The sequence below is a fragment of the Anser cygnoides genome, chromosome Z, assembly GCF_040182565.1.
Source record: "Anser cygnoides isolate HZ-2024a breed goose chromosome Z, Taihu_goose_T2T_genome, whole genome shotgun sequence".
Taxonomy (NCBI): domain Eukaryota; kingdom Metazoa; phylum Chordata; class Aves; order Anseriformes; family Anatidae; genus Anser; species Anser cygnoides.
The window spans coordinates 34,715,482-34,728,892 of record NC_089912.1 but is presented as its reverse complement, the minus strand read 5'-3'; the positions used below and the strand labels follow the sequence as shown (position 1 = coordinate 34,728,892).

Sequence of the window (13,411 nt, the reverse complement as noted above, 5' to 3'; positions counted from 1 at the left end):
CTGCTTGCTTTTCCTCACGTCATTTAACAAGGTTCTTTCTACAATGAGCCACAAACGGAGGCTAAAAACCTGGTAGTTTTCCACAGGACGTGATGTTGGCCCCATCTGAAGCTGGGGACCGCACGTCCATTCCCCAACATTCATTCCCAGCTCAGTTTGCTTTAGCAAATTAATTTTTGCAAATTTCAGCTATTAAGAGACATCCCCTCAAGGAAAAAAATATATTCCAGTCAGAGGGGCTTATATGACTACAGGTAATTTAGCCACAGTGGGGAGTCCCTGTTTTTTCCTACATGGTGCCTTTGTTGTTGACACAGATTGTTCTCTCTTCCTTTTCCTTCTGCCTGTTAACACAATCCTCTCTTTCCCAGCCCTTTGGAAAACAGCAAAGCTGGATAGAAAGAGTGAAAACAGATGGGAAAAAAAAAAAAAAGAGGAATTTCATCTCTGTAGCACCTGCTGCAACATAAAATTGTCAGTAAAGTAGGATTATGACCCAAGGTAGTTTTACACTGCAGCTGGCACTAGAGTGAAAGGATCTGTATTCACAGGCAGTACAAGAGACAAGTAAAATTTGGGATACTTTACTGGTGTACAAGCTGAGCCCTCTGCAGGTGTTTAGTGTTGGTTTTGGTTATGTCTGCTTCACGGATTTAACACAGCACTGTGTTTTAAATCACTGAGCTTTCATTCTGTTTTAGAGATGTATATTACAACTCTCCCCATATTTGATTTGCAGTTACTATGCTTGAAGTGAAGCATATTGTTATTACCAAAGGAGTTATGGGAAGTTTTTCATTTCATCTCCCAGATTAAAAGGACATATTTAAACACTTAAAGCTCCCTGTCATTTGCTTACACCTGAGATTTCTTCCTGGTATTTATGTGATTGAGTTCATCTTGTTCCACTAGGCTGAGACAGAAAATAAGAACAGAAAAGCGTGTAAACCGTGCCTCGGCTGATGTCAGACACTTTGCTTGTGAAACTGAATATCGACATTGTTCCCCTTTGCTCTTGGCAGCTTGGGCCTGATAGAAACCACATATGTGGTATACTTCCTTTGTGTGGAGAAGCCGGTAAGTGCCATTATTAAATCAGCCAGAGGGGTCACTGCTCAGAGGCACAAGACAGCCAGAGAGGACTGAGCATTGACACTCCCATCCCTACAGACTGCTGCCCAAGGGAATCAGGAGTGTCTTCTCTACCTCAAAGCAAAGCAAAACAAAGGAATGCGTTGCTTACCCTTGTGGCTTACAACTCGACTCAAAACGATTTCAGCTTATTACTCTGATATGCTTTACAACTCTTAGAACTGATCTCTGAACAAGAACTTTCACACAGCTTTGAAATACCGCTACTGTCACAGTCTGATACATTTACAGCCAGCATAAATCGTATATATCAGGCATCTGTATATCTTACAGACACAACAGACTACACAGTATTGAGACCTCCCTCCCTCAAACAAGGAAAATATTTCATTGAGATAATATAGAATTTTTTCCTTTTATTTTAAAAGAAAAGTCTCAGCTTTCCCACACGCACCATTTAACAGCAAAGTTTTAATTTCTAAACTTTTTACATAAAAGTAATTTACATAAACAAAATTCTAGAATCTGGGGGAGTTTGTGGAAGATTAGCACAGATTCCATGATTCCCGGAAAATAAGCCATTTTTACCATTCCTGACACTATATTGTTAAAATGCATATTTTTCAATATATATATAATCATTCGTATTTATTTACTTTTGAAGAGGGCAAGAATCATGGTGAATACATTCCATCAGTGTGTCAGTACTACAAGGGTAAATGTTACTTTAGGGAGTCAAATACCACTCTTCTAAGCAGGAAACTGATAGATGCTTGAAACTTTAGTCTGAGTATTTATCAGTGAAATATTGCCTATTTTTTTCCACTCAGGGAATGTCTGCTACAGGAGAGTCCATCTGAGTAAATGCTGCAGTCTGTGCTTCGAAGAAGTGAGCAAAACCAACAAAAATTGAATGCCAATATTTTACCTGTAACAAGTTACAGAAAAAAGCAGTTACAGTCCTGCTAGATGTAGCAGGGATCTAGAAGGGTTGTTCCTGTCAGCTACAGTCAGTATCAAGTAAGTGAAACTTTACTAAGCATTTTCACAACCTTGGAGCACAAAATAAACTTGTACTTGTACGCACAGCGTATCAGGACCTCATCCCAACTGCAATTAACTTTACAGTAAAGTGCTGAAAAAACTCCCTTTCAGCAGATTTGCTTTTTTTTTTTTTTCCCCTGTTATCATATATATCATATACATCATATATATATCGTATACATCATAAATATTACAGTATTTAATTCTGGAAAGTCAACGAAAATGTTAATTCCTTTCGTTATATAGTGCTGACTAGAGACCACTATTGGGGACACAGACACTCTGAAACAGAATCTTGCTTTATTTTCCCTTTGCAATGTTGTGGGGGTGAGGGGGGAGAGGAAGTGGCAAGCAGGGAATAGGTATGTCTACAGATGTTTAGAAAGACAGCAAAATCTGGAGACTCGTCACATCAGCAGATAGGATAATAGTAATACTCCTCCCTGTTTTTTTGGCTTTGATAATGCAAAAGTGATGCCAGTCAGATAACTGTAAGGTCTGCATGGTCCATGTGTTTCTAATTACTACTTTGTATTGTAATAACTCACGTACAACTACATTACTTTTAATAAGTTTCCTCATGTATAGCTAACTCAAAGCCTTGCCTAAGAAGTACTTTTAAATTATTAACTTTAAAATGTAGCTCATCAGGATTCAAACAGAGCTATCAACATTTCCTGGATAGATATGAAATGCAAAAAAAAAAAAAAAAAAAGTATATAAAGTAAAATAAAATAAAATAAAATAAAATAAAATAAAATAAAATAAAATAAAATAAAATAAAATAAAATAAAATAAAGGTTCTGGGATTTTTTAAGTTACTGTTTAAGGTACAAATATGTATTTTTTCATTTCTGCTGAAGCCACCACTTTGAAAGTTTTTTGAAGACTTTATTTTGTGTTCTGTGGGATATATATCCTCCAGGAGAAGCTGAAATAGCATGAATAGAGGTATTTGGGTTGCGGCCTTGCTGTATCTGCATGCTTATGGCACACTAAAAGATTGATGAAGGCAGGGGAGGAGAAGGGAATGTAGCCTGAAGCAGCAGTGCAGGAAAGACCGAAGCAAAAAGAATGTTGCAAGAATTGTAGCACTCCCCAGTATCCATTACTGAAACCACCACTGTTCATTTTTCTTTACTCAAGCAGATCCTAGAGTTTTCGAGGCAGAGAAAATCACACTGTGATGCATGTTTAGAGGAAGGAATGCACAGTGGTGGTTGATTTTGACTTAGATAATGTCCAGGGAATATTCTATACCCGCCGCCCCCCTCTGTATACAAGTACATGTAGGAGAGATGTAGTGATATTACTGTTAGTCCTTGCTAAAGCCACTTCCCACAGTGATTGCAAAACCCCAGAACAGAGAGAAAGAAACTACAGATGGTAAAAGAGAAGCAGGAACTGATGATATATAGCTCCACGTGAGCTATAAGCTCAGAGTTTTTTAGGGACAATTAAAAAACTTCTGTGCAAAACTAGAAACATCCCATTTCCACACAGGCAAACAGCTATAAGACAAATTACAGAGAAACTCCTTGCTTAATAATATACCAGTTAGCACAGGAGACTTATGCTTATACAGAAATAATAGTCTTCGGGAAGAACTTTTTGTTGAAAAATTAGAGAGGTATTAACCATTCTAATACATGAGAGCACTTTGCTGTAGCTGGTGACAGAACAACTCCAATTCACTTAGTAAGGACAATGGCTAAGAGAACACATTAATTATTGCCAACTTCTGTGACTTTGTCATCAGTTTTATAAAGCTGTTTATTTTTGTTTCAAAGACTAATTATGAATTCTACTGAATAATCACAACTCAAAGTTTTAGTTAAAATATTGTTGTCCCTTTAGTGGTAGAGGAAAAAAAATGTTGAAAGTGTGAGTTAGTGCAAAATTAAACATCTTAATTAAATAAAATTAAACACTTGCTTTAACTCTAAATTAGTACCTGAGAGGTGACAGTAGGCATAGTGAGTTTCCTGGTTTCTGTGCATTAATGTGGGCTCTCATGTGGTTGATCTGTTCCACATCTCCAAGCAAGTTTAGTACTGATTTTCAGAAAACTGGATTTTGGTAGCCTGTTGCTCATTCACACATGCAGCTCTCTCACCAGTCAGAGTTCATTTATTCAAGAGAATAAACACCTGGAAAAGCTATAGGAGAAATATCGAACTCTATTTAACACCATGAATCACAGTGCTCACCAGACTGGCTCCTCTCTGTACAGGCAGAGCATTAAAAAACAAAACAAAACAAAAACAAAACAAAACCAAAACAAACAACAACAAAAAAAAACACAGTGCTAGGTCACAGAAAAACCACAACAAAACCCAAACACCACAACCCATGCACATTAATGATGGGATGGAACAAGAAGGGCAGCTCAGACTGGTGCACAGTATTAAGATTTTTTTGCTTCCATCAGAAACAGCTCCAGGCTCCACAACAGTAGTTAGGATAGTTACTGGGTTAGAGTGCTTTTAGAGAGCTTCATTGAAAATGCTGAAATCCCACAACATGGACTGAGCCTGTCTGCTCCTAAAGTAGTTGCTGTGCGTGACAATGCACAACATATAATAAACTTGCAGCAAATTTCAGGTGTTGACATGCCTTTATATTTAGTTTTATACCAATAGCTTCTTTTATGTGGCTGGGAAGATAAGGAGTGTCAGTATTTGTTCTAAGGGTGTTGCAGCCTCCATACAGGCATTGGAAATACCAGTTTTCACTTTATACATTTGAAGATTTAGAGGCATGTGAAAGCCTTATGCATTTTAAAAATAAATTAGAAGATTATAATTATGATTTTAAAGTTTGTTGTCTAGGTTGTAGAGATCTTCTTTAATAATGTTATTCATAAAGAAGTCTTACAAAAACTGTACTATATTTCAGAGTTAGGAACTGTGATTACCTCCAGATGTCAAGGGATTCTAATATGGAGCACTAGCACGAGGAAGATAGTGTAAATGTTAGGACAATTTCAAAGCAAATTAAGATTAGTCTGCTTCCTAAGCATTTTGCATTTTTCCAAAAGGGGAAAAAAACAAACAAGCAAACAACAACCCCATAACACCCTGATATTCCCTCAAAGTAAAACCAAATAGTAAATTCCTTCTTCCCCAGGACTCAAATCCGCTCCAGTTGAAGTCAGTATATTCAATAGCAGCAGGATCCAGCCAGCCAAAGGGATAACAAAAAGGTCACACTTGTACATCACAACATTATCTCCAATTTTTTTAGTATTTTCTTTATTAGTGTCTGTGTGGTTAGTGTGTTGATACAATCTCGATTTAATTACTCTTTAATTACTCATAGGTGGACTGCAATAGTGTTATAGTTAAAATATGGAAAAAATCACCATCTGTGTTTTTTTCTCTTACAAGGCTTGAAGAACGTAGGTTTGATGAGTCAGGGGTTTTGACCAACCATTAAGACATTGCATTAATCATAAATCCAATAAAATTAAATTATAGGACAGCAAGTCATAATACTAAAACTGTATTATACTCAGATAATCACGTTTAAAATCCACAAGAAAACATAATTTTCAATACTTCATCTTAAGTCCCGTATTTCTAACCTACATGGAAGTACAGAGATGTACTACATGTTTCTGATCTCATATTGAGGGAGGTAAATACAGCACACTGAGACACATAAACACATATCCTACAATGGCAATAGTACACTTCTGTCCATTATGACTTTTTGCACTGGTACAATTGCAGTTGGCAGAATCCCGAGTAAACATCATTTCTTAGCTGTGTAATATTCTCTGATAGAACACTCTCTCTGATGGAAACTCTCTTTATGTTTTTTATGACTTTTTGCTTCTGAAAAGAAAATTCAGAAAAGGGAGGCTTGCTCCAGACTCCTCAAGTTGATAGTAATAACCTGTTCCATTTTTAAGTGTTGCTTTACCTATATCTGTGGAATCATTTCCACTTTCTTGGAGGAGGAAAAAACTGCAATCTTCAAAACTGTCATAGTTTGTCTTTTCGCAGCCTGGATACTTGTAGTCTGAATGACAAGACAGAAGAGATTACGGATGCCAAGAACACCATACAACTACTCTTGTAGCCAATTCCAAAAAAAAATATTTTAAGAATGTCCTTGTTGTAACTAAGATAGGGTTAATTTCCTTCGTAGTAGCTGGTATGGTGCTGTGTTTTGGATTTAGGATGAAAATAATATTGATGACATACTGATGTTTTAGTTATTTCAGAGCAGTACTTGCACAGAAACAAAGATTTTTCAGCATCTCACACTGCCCTGCCAGCGAGGGGGGTGCACAAGGAGCCAGGAGGGGACACCACCAGGACAGATGGCCCGAACTGTGACCAGAGGAATATTCCATACCCTGTGGCACCATGGTATTGTGTATCATTTTTTGTTTCTTTGTCTGTTTGTTCGTTTGTTTGTTTGTTCTTCTCCTTTCTTGTTAAACTCTCCTTATCTAAACCCACAAGTTCTTGTACTTTTTTTTTTTTTAAATAAAATTAAAATTCAGTTCTCTCCCTTATCCCACTGCTGGAGAGTGAACTAACAACTATGTGGTGCCCAGCTGCCTGCTGGATTAACCCACAACAGAGAGCAAAAGAAAAGATTCGCCAAAACACCAGTAGGAAGTTGCAACATGTTTTTGTCTACTAAGTTTTCAGTTCTGGAACTCTGTGAATAACATGCTGTAATTACAAGTGAGTATAGAATATTTTCAGCTCTGCAAATTAAATAGAAAGGATGCTGTAAGGCGTGATGGTGTATGACCTCTACATTTTCTTTCACTGTTGCCATATTTCATTCTGGCATTCTTCTTCCTACTTCCTGAAATCAATGCAGACACAAATATTCCTATATTTTACTATTTTATTATTCATTATTCTTTAGAAGTCAAATGCTGATTCTACTAAGCAGGTTCTGCCGGTTGGTACTTGAAGTACTGTTTAATTTCATGCTACTCATAGTTGTAATTAATAGGTAGAGCTATATTTTAATAAAAACCTCAAACTGCATGCAGATTCTAACCCTGTGGATAAAGGCCAGCAGAAAGAGTGATGCAGAAGACTTTATCTTGCTGCATGTAGAAATCTGAATGGTGAAGACAATGTGTGTACGTGAGCAGAGGACTTGGAATGCAGAAATTCTGTTACTGAAACACCAAAGTCAAACTCAGCAGTTCAGAAAATCCCTTAATTCTCACAGAGCTGTGGTTTCTATGTGGCACATTAGTTGTGTACCTCACTGGAGCACTAAGCCATTTGCAGTGGATTTTATTATCCATATGGAAGCAGAGGTAGGAGGCAATCTTCCCAGAAGCATGGAGCAGAGCCCACTTAGGCTCTGCCACTCTGAAATCATTACCGTGACCCAGTGCATTCTTGGTAGAAATTTCAGCAGTCATTGCTCCCCTGTGTACGTTCACCACTACATGCACACAAAGAGTCACACTGTAAAAAAATATCTTGCAATAAATAGCCTCTGTTACATATGAGGGCATTATCAATGTTTATTGGATGAGAAAGATGATATTGAGGTGTACATAGGTGATACAGCTTTCTGGTCAAGAATTCACTATGAAGTAACAAATATTTTGTGCACTGGAAGGATATAAAAGTAGATTTTTAATTAGGTGCAGAAATTACAAGCAGGTTCTTACCTTTTAAATTGTCAGCAATGTCGTTACAGACATTCTTTTTTTTTGCATGCTAGAAGAAAGTAAGAGGGTATAAGGAATGTCTTACCAGCCCTTTCTTCCTGATGAGACTTCCTAGAAAACCACACACTTTTTTCTCTGTACTGATATGTACAGGGTAAACTATTCATTAAGAAGGGCCCATACTAGGGTGCAGAGTTTTATTGTGCATATCCTCTGTACTTCAGTAAAAGTGACTTGACCCTGTCATTTTTATTAATAACTGACTTTTGTGGAACAACAGATGAGTGACACTCATAAAATAAAATAACAATTCTTGCTGTTTTCCTTTCATTCATAGAAACATAGAATCATTAAGGCTGGAAAAGGCCTCCAAGATCATCTGGTCCAACCATCACCCTACTACCAGTACCACCCACTAAACCATGTCCCTAAGCACCACGTCCAACCTTTCCTTGAACACCCCCAGGGACGCTGACTCCACCACCTCCCTGGACATCCTGTTCCAGTGCCTGACTGCTCTTTCTGAGAAGAAATGTCTCCTAATTTCCAACCTGAACCTCCCCTGGCACGACTTGAGGCCATCCCCTCCAGTCCTATCACTAGTTACCTGTGAGAAGAGGCCGACCACCAGTTCATTGACGTTCACACTACATGATGCAAAAATGTCTAAAGTAAACTGCAGAAAATCAAGTATTGCTTATTTCCATTTGGCTTCAGTGACTGAAATCATGCATTGCTTTTGCCTCTAGTGTGCAGGAAGCAAGTTCTATTAAAGTCAGCTCATTACCCCAGCATGAATGAGGGGTAAGACTAATAAAGATGAAGCAAACCGCAAATTAACAACACAAATCTGACCTGTCCGTGTGCACGTAGGCCCCTCTCTTGGGGACTACATCCTACCACAATGCCGAGCTCCCAGACTGAGCCCAGGCAGCTCGATGACACACAGCTGTGCTGGCTGAAGCCTAAGGTCAGATCCGAAGCTGCAAGCACTAAGGTTTATGCAGCTGTGCCTAAGGCCTGTAGGGCAACAGTTGTTAGCAATAAAGAGGAGTAGATGAGCATGATCGTCGATCACTCTCAACCTCTTCTGGATCAACTTGACATCACCATCTCAGGGGTGGCAATATCTAGGATGGGATGGGATGGGAATGCATCACCACGCAGTGCTGCTTCCAGGCGTGCCAGGACAGTCTCCCAGCACCCAGCGTGCCCCAGGAAGAGCTGCTGCCTCTCGGAAGTTCTGGTTTCTCCTGATGAGCATTGTGCTCTGAGTGGGATTTCCAAGGTTATGGGCCTCCCTTTTGTTCCCAGAAGAAGCCATCTACCACTCCCCTTAGTTGCTAAATTAACAAAGGACTGACCAAATATAGGATTTTTTGTTCTTTATAAGGTTTATTTATTTTTTTATTTTTTAACCACCAACAGCTTTCAAGGAATGATATATCAAAAAAAGTATGCTTGTACATTCATGTTCCTGTATTTTACCTCTTATCAAATGAGGTAAAACTTATGAATACTTATGAACTTATGAATATCATGATCTGTGTGTGCCTCATGGGGAATTTCAATCTTAGTGATCCCAGATGTGTAGGCACCATTTGAATTAATTTCCCCAAATCAGTTTCATTTTTGCATGTACATGAGTCTCTGAGTCATATTCAAAAGCTGTTCACCTAACACTACAAAGCTCCCTGCTTACCCATTAGAAATTGCATTTAGAATTACATTACATTTAGACATTTCTCTAAGCAGGTTAGACAAGTAGGAAGTGTTTTTAAGTCATGCATTCCTAAGTTTCAGGTACTCTTCATTTTTCTTGGGCAATAATTTTATTTGGATCAGTGTAAAATTGTTTTACATTCATCATCGGCTGCCTGGCACATGAAGAATTTTTGGAATCCTAAAGCTTAGCTCCTCACGGTTTAAGAGATTTTTGTATTAATTCCAAATGGCCAAAGGGCCAAATTCCATCCAGAGATAAATGGCTGCTCATCCACACCAACTTTAATGGAATCTGCTCTGTTCAGCAGAGGACAAGATTTGATAAAAGGTTCTTACCTGATTCTGCACTCATTTGCAGAAGTAAACACTGCATACTTCTCTTGAAGCATTATTGAAACATTGCAAAGGGCTGACGAGTACTTCATAAGTATTGAGTTAACATTCTCTTACTGATAAAAAATATTTTAGAGTTAGAAAGAAATCTTGAATGAATAAAAGTTGCTATGTGTTGTAATAGCCTGTGAATGGGAAAGTAAACAGCTTTTTATAACAATGACTTAAAAAACAACAACAACAAACACAACAATGACTTACTTAAAAAACAACAACAACAAAAACACACACACAACCACCTTGCTTCCTGTTGGTTCTTATAAAGAAAGTAGTATAATGCCAATAACGTAGTTGCTAAGATATTGATATGCTGGCTGCAAAATAAAACTGATGCATTTCTGGAACTACATTTGCAAACTCTAAGAATCCCTTTCACTTCCAACTTTCTTGAAGGTTCAAATAGTTGCTCATAGGTTCAAAAAGTTCAAAGACGTCTGAGTAATTCTTTCAGGCATTGAGCCAATAATTGCTTCAACATCTTGAAGAAATTATCTAGTTCTGAAAATATGCATACAACTAGACAATGGTTAACCCACAAGATAACCTCTCCAGAGATCTGGGCTAGAGTCCTAAAAAGCAAAATATATTGCTTTCTACCCTGTTTTTCTTTTCAGAATCTAGCTTTCTTTTTGTGACTCTGATTTCCACTAAACATGCTGTTGCAAAACATCACCTGTTCTTCTGTATGACGATATCTAATAACATTATGGAAGAGAAATATAGTGCGTAGAAACAACCAGGAGGAAATAAAGAAGTCTTTTTTAAAAATTATTTTTAATTTTGTGTGTAGAACAAAATTCATGTTTCACTTTGAATCAACTACCAAGCCTCACAATACCCTAAATACAAGATAACTTAAAAATATAATAAATTCTTAGCTCTTTTTTTTTTTTTTAATATTTATTTACTTACTTTTAATTTTATCTTGAAAGCACCTTCTTCATTCTTTAAGACAGAAAACTTGGTATTCTTCCACCTCCCCTGGTAACTCTTGTGTAACTAACTGGCTAAGCACAAAGGTTGAAAAAATTCACAAAACATCAAAAATTTACAGTGAAAAAAAAGGGGGGGGGGTTGTCAATGTAAAGGAAGTGTTCATAAGCGTGGGACATAGACTTAACTGAGGTCCTTTATAAAGGGAAAAAGGAAAATATCCTGAGACATTGTTAGGTAGGAACATGACATGCAATCCAACTGTACCTTTAAAAACAATGAACACAGACTGTCATTTTAATCTTTACTCAGAAGAATTCCAGCCAGCTCTGTGATGTTTTGTACTGTTCTTCTGTCTTCAAATCTCTCTGACTTTCAAGAGACTGGAGCATACTACACAGTTTAAGAAACTATGCCTGCTTTCCAAGACACAGAACATCGTTGCACAGTTACACACTGGAGAGAATAAGAAAAGAAGAAAGGAAAAAGTGCTAGTTTGAGCAGTTTGCTCCTGGGGGATGGATGGACCCCGTGGTACGGAGCCGTGTGGGAGCAGTTCTTGAAGAGCTGCTGCCTGTGGGCAGCCCCCGCAGGCTCGGTTCGGGAAGGACGGCATCCCGTGGGAGCATTAGGGACTGACTGCAGCCCCCATTCTCTCACACCACTCAGGAGGAGGTGGAAGAGGGTGGATAGGGAGAAGGTGTTTTTAGTTTTCGTTCTGACTCCTTTGTCCTGTTAGTAGCAGACAATAAATTATATTAATCTCCCTACGCTAAGCCTGTTTTTCCCTTGACAGTAATTGTTAAGTGATCTCCCTGTCCTTATCTCAACCCTTGAGCTCCTTCCATTGTATTTCCCCCCCACCTTCCTCTGAGTTGTGGTTAGCTGGCCAGCAGTGTGAAACCACCACAAGATGGTAAAACTTCTTTTAAAGAACTGGCTTGGAAGCACAAATTAATACTGATGCGTTATCTTTTAAAATTATCATTATTTTAAATAAATAGAATTACTGTTGGTCTCTGACATACACATACAACCCACATGAACTTTTCCCCGTGGCCAGCACTTTTTGAGAAAACGCTGTTCCTGCGTTTTGGCTTTGCTAGGAAATGTTGGGGCAAGTGCGACACTCAGAGGAGGAAAGAGATCATGCACTTTTTGTTAACATTTTTTTTGTTACCTTTGGCTATTTTTTTTATTTTCCACTTGATGCTGAGTCAAAGGCACGGTGAGCGCACTTGTTTGGTCTTCAGTGAGCCCCCAGTGCAACTTTAAAACAGGGCTTACTGAGTTTGGCTCTGGGTCCTGCTGTAAACACATCCTTAGCAGGTTTTAGACAATAGAATGTTGTTTCCTCAATTGCTCTTCCTCTGGGGAAGCTTAGCCACAGACTAGATGCAGATTTCCTCCTAGATGTTTCTCAGTCTTGATTCAGTATGTTTTCCGGCACCTGGGGAGAATTTCCTTCCATGAACCAACTGCTCACTTTGGTCTCTCTCCCAGCTCTTCCTGAAAGCTCTGGAGTTGCTGAAACAAACTCCTTCCTGTATTTCCTGTATGTATATTGAAAACAAATGAAACAAACAAACAAACAAACAAACAAACAAAAACAACAAACCAGTTTCTTCCAGGCTTCCTGAATGACCTCTCTCAGCCTTCAAGCACTGCAGCTTAGCTCCTAGTCCTGTGACCCTTAACATTTTTCCTTTTGACCATTAAGCGTGAGTAAACTCATTCCCCAGTGAGGCTGAGCGCCACCTCTGTCAAGGTCCAACTCTTCTTTTGAAACACTCTACAATAAACAGAGTAGAAACAACTGCCTTGACTGCTTTGAAGCATTTAAAGATGTCCCAGGGTCTGTTTTCTGTAGCTGAAGTCTGATCACCTCGGGAGACAACTGGAGCAAACATGCGGTTGGGCCTGTGTTGGAAAGAGGGATGACGGACAGTTGCAGAGATGCACGAGTAGCACGCTTGTGGAGACAGACATAAATGTGAAGCAATGCAGGAACAGCTGGGCAACTGGAACAGGAACAAACAAGTGAAATTTTCTTACATATTGCTCTTGACCATCCCTCCCACCCCTGTTACATACACAGCAGTGAACATCTTTTCTCAGGCCCACTGTACCTGCTCCCTTGTAAACTGTGGTTTGCAGGCTCTGGATAGGTTAAAGGCTTTTGAAAGGGGTTCATTAAATGAATTCATGTTGTTCTCAATTAAAAGGTTAATAATATTGCATGTTGAGCTGTCGACATATAACCACATTCTCTTGAACTGAAAGGTCAAGACATACAAATCTACTTTTAGTTATTTTAAGTGTTTCTAAAACAGCTGTTATCATTTCTGAATACTTGGCAGTATTGAAATTGCATGTAATTATGTCTTTAGGGAAGAATCTTCTGCTATTGCCTTTTTAAACTCATTTCCTTGTAAAAATAAATTATTTAAAATCTTTTTATTCCTCAACTCAAGTAATTCTGCAGAGACGATTTGGCAGTATTATTAGATTCAGTTCACAGCCAGGAGGTTCAAGTTTCCCCAGAGAGATCTGGCAACTACA

General features: G+C 38.4%; 1 long non-coding RNA gene across 1 annotated transcript; it reads left to right on the top strand.

The window, feature by feature from the left end:
• Nucleotides 1-245: 245 nt before the first annotated feature.
• Nucleotides 246-6,497, top strand: LOC136789077 (uncharacterized). The gene is made up of 3 exons (XR_010827854.1): nt 246-1,077; nt 1,923-2,112; nt 6,359-6,497. It is a non-coding gene; the product is annotated as an uncharacterized lncRNA (long non-coding RNA).
• The last annotated feature ends 6,914 nt before the right edge of the window (nt 6,498-13,411 follow it).